This window comes from Quercus suber, unplaced genomic scaffold (assembly GCF_002906115.3).
Source record: "Quercus suber isolate HL8 unplaced genomic scaffold, Cork oak 2.0 scaffold_62, whole genome shotgun sequence".
Classification (NCBI taxonomy): Eukaryota; Viridiplantae; Streptophyta; class Magnoliopsida; order Fagales; family Fagaceae; genus Quercus; species Quercus suber.
The window spans coordinates 200341-206340 of NW_027069527.1; the positions used below are offsets into that span (position 1 = coordinate 200341).

Here is a 6000-nt window from a genome sequence, read left to right on the forward strand (position 1 = left end):
CTTCCTCCACTCGCCGCCGCCCCAAGCCAACCCATGCCATCCCGTCTCGCCCTTTCTTCTCTCTAACCCATCTCGCCCTCTCTAACGCATCTTGCCCTCTCTTCTCTCTTTGGGTGCCACCAATTGCTTCAAAGCTTGCTCGCCGATTTATAGGTGAGTGATCTCTGGCTTCTTCATGTAATGCTTAGGGTTTTTGATTTGGGGTTTTGCTTCTAGTCTACTAGAATTGGAATGATAAATTTTTCCATGTCTTATACTATCATACATACTCTTGCATTCGCATTTCAACCCTTTCTTGATTGGGAATTTTCTATGTGCAGGTAAATTATATTTGTTGATTCTAATTTATTACAAAAATGTCATGTTGGAAATTGTTTTGGGTACTTGTTGAGATTGGGTTTTGGTTGTTATAACACGGTTGTGAATTCTCTAAGTGCTTTCTACATCAAGTGTGGAAGAGTTGAGAGTGCATAGAAGTTGTTCAATGAATTGATGCATTGAATGGTCCTACAAATAGAGGAATTGAGATTTTTAAAGAGATGCCATGATTGGGTGTTCACGTAGATTTGGCAACAATAGTGAATGTTCTTATGGCTTGTGCAAGTATTGGAACTCTTTTGTTCGGTAGAGCAGTTCATGCTTTTGCAATAAAAGTTTGTTTTGATGGAGAAGTCATGGTCAACAATACTTTGCTGGACATGTATTCAAAGAGTGTTGATTTGGATGCTGCAACTCAAGTTTTTGAGAAGATGAGCAAAAGAAGTATAGTGTCGTGGACTCCAATGATGGCAGGTTTTGTCCGAGAAGCTTTATTTGATGGGGCAAATATTTGGCATAGATTAGTTATCAATTCTGTGATTGGCTTATGTTCATGTTCCGCACATTAATTGTTTGATTATAAGCTTGAATTGGTAATTTTATAATTTGGGGTCTAAACATTCAAGGGTATTTTATACACATATTGAACTTTCATTGTCTACGATAAATCAAAGAATTATACAGAACTAAACACTTTTCTAGATGAGTAAATCAATCAAAAACCTAATAACATAAGCATTAAAACCATTAAATAATTGTTAAGAACCTACCAATAGTCTCTTAGGTTTCACCGCTTGTCTTAGCATGGCTTCTAGCAATGCATAACACAAATAAAATTCCAAAAAATGTAAAGAAAATTCAAGAAAAACTAAATTAAGCTCTACAACAGATCTCTCTTGAATTTTACCCTAAGGAGCATTTAAATTGGTCAAGGAATCCTAATATAAGTTGAATTTCAGTTTGGAGAAAATCTCAGGTTTTCAAGCTCCACTTAACCGAATTCACGCATTAAAATTCGATTAAGCACAAAATTGATTTTTCAGCATTATTATAAAACCAAATATAAAATGCATGAATTAATTCAAAATAAGTATGATAATACTTTATAATAATTATATAAATATGCAAAATTAAGCTATTATCAAGGAAAAAAAGGGTAGAGGAAGAGAGAGAATAGAATGAGAGAGGAGAGAGAAAAATAATCTAATACTATATATAATAGCAGAAGCTTTTACCATGTGCTGACATGTTAGCAAAAAAAGCCTCTTAAAATGCTGCCACGTATACACCTTTAAGTTAAAAGAGCCGCACAGTGCATCGTTTCAATATTGTACAGTATTTTAAAACACGGTGCATTTAGAAAAGACGAAAAAAAAACAATGATTCACTTTGTTAAGACACTGTTGGGGAGCCTATTGGTATAAAAAGAAACCAACTAAAAAAAAAAAAAAAAAAAAAAAAAAACTGCAAGTAGAAAAGAGAAAAGAGAGACAGAGAAATAGAGAGGCAGAGGGAGTTCTCCGTTCCCTCGCCAGACTTGGAGCACCGCTGCAAGTAGAAAGAAAAAACTATGGGCATCAACACCGTTAGGCTATATATCTGCCACCATCAGATCATCGGAACCGGCTCCGGTACGTTTTTCTTTATTTTTTTAGATTTGGGTATGAAATATTACTTTTTATTGAGTTTTTTTGTTGGGAAGGTTTAGATTTGATTTTGGTTTTGATTCCTTTTTGTTTGAGGCTTTTGGGTTCTCCATGAAAATGTTTGTTTTCTCAATTTTTCGATTTATTTTGATATCACTAAGTCTTTCCCTGTTTTCTAATATCTGCGTTCATAATTTTTTTTTTTTTTTTGGGGTTTTGACTTGGAAAACACCTTTTGATAGCCTTCAGTATAAAAGAAAACAAACCGTTTAAATCAGTAAATTGCAATCAAAAGGAAAGAGAACAGAGTTCATCGGAACTGTAATCCAATAGCTTAAAAGAGAATTTTCTGGAACCATCACTATCGGTTTCCCCACCGCTGAAAACAAAACCCTTTGGCCTGTTTTTCTGAAAAGTTTTACCGGCTTTGAATCTTTCGGGGTTCGTATCAGATCGTTGGTAAGATCACCTTGAATCCTCAATCTTCACTACTCTCTTCCTATTTTGTTGTTGTTGTCCTAATCTACTTGCTTATGTATAATTTGTGGTTTTTGTTTCCAAAATAACTTTGAGGCTCAAATGTTTGTAGGAAATTGAGAAAACAAACAAGGACATTGAGAAAATTACTAAATTTTTTATTTGGAGGTTGTTATTAATTTTGGGATTTGGGGGTTTCTAATTAGGGTTTGCTGCAATTATAGATTTCAATTCCTAATATGTTTTCCTCTCTGTTTCTTTTTCCCAGGGAAACACCATAGAAGATCAAATTCTACCTAGACTTTAGTCTCTCAGCGTTCTTAGGAATGTAGATATTATTTTAGGGGGAACCAACATATTTATAGATTTGATCTTTTATTTGTGACTTGGGTGCTAATCTAGGTCTAAGTACTCAGATTTGAGGTTTTGCATTCCTTTAACCAATTAACTGAAAGTTACTGCTTCAATTTGGTTTAAACATATTGTGATATGAATTGTTCATTGTCTTGGGCAACATGACTAATACTTTTGGAATTCCAGATTGCAATTGGGGGAGGTGGTGGAGATATTGGAAAGAAAATAAATCATGGTGGTGGTGATGTCGATGGCGATGAAGATGATTACTTTGATGATGGTGATGAAGGGGATGGCGGAGGCCTATTTAGGAGGCAGAAATTTCTTGAGGAGGTTATAATTCTTAAATATGCTCTTTAGTAGATTAAATGTTTTTTGGGTGATTTTTTTTTTTTTTTTTTTTTTAAGATGTCTGTGAGTGCTATTAATATTAGTATGTTCTGATGTAGTAATAATTTTGTGCCTTTTATCAACTTTTTGGTCATAAATTCGTAGATGCAGTGTTAAATGAATGGCAGAGGACAATGATGGATTTGCGTGCTGGATTCCAAAAAGCTTATGATATGGTATGGTATTTCTCTAACTATGTGCTTTTGGCAAAGAATTATCTTGCCATATACCAACTCAAATTTTACCTCCAGGGTCTGGTTAGCTCTATTCAAATGGTAAAGTTCCTAGAACTCAATGCCCAGCCAACTACTGCTAGATTTATCCCTCGAGAACTTCCTAAAGGAATGTCACAGGCATTTATTGGCTGGTGAATATGCTTCCCTTTATTCGACATCATTGGCTATCAAAGTTGCAGAGTTCCATATAATAATATGCTACATTTACCAAAACAAAGAATCTAACTGTAGATATACAAGTATAAATCCATCAGCTCCATTTTTTAGTAAAGCCACATTGTCTCAGCATATATATAATCATGGGCCTCCTCTAAATCTAGCTTACATAATACTCCTGGTATGGCAAATTTCAAGGGAATCAGTTTGAGTTGTAGTCTAATTACATTGCAGGAAAAGAGGTAGGGGCCTTTTTATAAATATGAGAGCTCGAATTCTAACCCTGCATGTAAGTTTGTAATTATTGTAATAAAACTTTAACCAGTGAGTGCCAAATGACTAAGATGGACTCTCAACTAAAATTCATTTTTCAATCCGAATGGGCCTTTTAATTGATGCAAGTTCTTAGGCATTAGTGGAGGTCTTCCAAAGGGGCCCTTTATTTGAAGCAATGCAACTATTGTGTCACAATCATTCTAATCTTTTGTTTCATAGTGCTTACTAATATTTCATGAAATTTCATACATGAGATCATATTATCATGCAATATATAATATAAGCTGCATCCTACACGTGATTGCATCAGGTTATTTCCCTATCTATACTGCATTATAAGTATATTAAAATGTACTTATCCAAGGGAGGCAAGTTAACTCTTTAAAATATAATTATCTAAGGGAGGCGAGTTAACTCTTTTTATGAGCACTCTTTCCAGTTTGCCTACTTATTTTCTTTCTCTTCATTCTATTCCTGTGGAGGTGGTCGATTGAGAAGCTACAGTGAGATTTTCTTTGGAGTAGCATTGATAAGATGTACTTTTATACATTGCTAAAAGTATAATCGAACTTAGTTAATCAAAGTTGTTAGATTGCTGAATAAATTGTCAATCTTTGATGTCTATCGATGCCACCTCCAAGGTTTGTTACTTTCCTCTACCTTTTTATGTTTATTTTGTTAATCTCTGCTCATTCGCTGGGGTTTTTCTCTCATCTTCAATGCAAAATTTCATAGTAAATTTCTTCTCTTTGGTTATATTAGTCCTACCTTTTATTACTTTGTTCTCTTTTATTTTTAAATCATTTCTTTGTTTCTTTTGTTACAATTTTATATAGTGCTAAGGTTAAGGTGTACGAGACCGTATCTGCATTACAGCTAATTTCACATCATGTTTTCCTGGCTTACAGAGGGCTGAGACCTTAGGAATTGTTGAATTCCCAATACTAGGCCACATCAGTAAACTTGCTATTTCTTGGGATTCTTTGATTCAGTTTTGATTATGGGTATGTTGTTTTGGTTTGCTATATGGTTTTTTTTTTGTTGTATTTATTTTGCATTTGTTTTCCCTCTCTATATTTATTATATGGGCATTGTAAACTTTAGTTAGTTTTGTACATTAAGAAACAGTAAACAAGTTCAATGGGCAATATAATATTTGGATTTTTATATGATCAACTGCGAAATGTTATGTTGGGGCTGCTACTATTTTGGATTTTGTGGCGATTTTATTTTTGTTTTGAAGGTTTTGGTTTGTTAGTATGGTTGTTCAAGATTGCTGAACAGGTGTCTCATTTTAATTAAAAATTTTTTTAATGAATACCACCAAAAAAAAAAAAAAAAAAAACTAATGATCTGTTTTGGAGTAAGTTACACAATACCCCTGAGTGTGGTGTGGTGTTAAATAGTGAACATATTAGTCACTTAATTAGCACTACTACTACCTAACATCTTGGCACACACATGTCAAATTTTGTGTTAGTAAGATATTATTTGATTCATAAATTTATATTTCATACATAATTTTAGACTACAAAAACTTGATAATTAAACATTTGATTAATAACTTACCTATTGATTTTTGATCTTCTATATATTTTGTAAGCATGGAGGATGTATGCAGAAAATATAATTCAATTGTGAATTTGTCAAAATTTACATCCAATAAAAAACAATTTGATGGAGTTGTAGCCATTGGCTAAGACTAAATTTGTGGCCAAATTTTATCCAAAAAAACATTATGTGTTGGTTTGGGATGAACTTATGACTTATAACTTATTATTATTATTATTATTATTATTATTATTATTATTATTATTTATGGGTCCCATGTAAGTGACCAGTTTATTTTATTTATCTTTTACCTTTTATTTTCAGTAAAAAAAAAAAATAGATAAGTTGTTGCCGTACACTATGTGACTAAGACTATACATAGATAATTTTGTAATATCATAAGTTGAAATAAGATAACTTCAAATCAGTTTGGAGCCAAACTTTTTCCCTAGTTAAATTTATGGTTGGGTCCACTATAAATGTAAAATTATAGAACACTAGCTCACCCCATTCACCCCCAGTATTTGTTTTTGGGCAATTTTACGCAGACCCTATAATTTAGGGGTGGTCCAAATTAATTCCATATTTTGAAGAAG

At 33.0% G+C, this 6000-nt stretch overlaps 1 long non-coding RNA gene across 2 annotated transcripts; it reads left to right on the top strand.

Moving 5' to 3' along the window:
• The first annotated feature begins 1764 nt into the window (after positions 1 to 1764).
• On the top strand, positions 1765 to 5029 carry LOC112002949 (uncharacterized). 2 transcript variants are annotated; one of them, XR_010628697.1, is made up of 4 exons: positions 1765 to 1949; positions 2982 to 3128; positions 3291 to 3361; positions 3437 to 5029. It is a non-coding gene; the product is annotated as an uncharacterized LOC112002949 (long non-coding RNA). The 2 variants fall into 2 exon arrangements; XR_002881914.2 differs by having other exon boundaries at positions 3291 to 5029.
• The last annotated feature ends 971 nt before the right edge of the window (positions 5030 to 6000 follow it).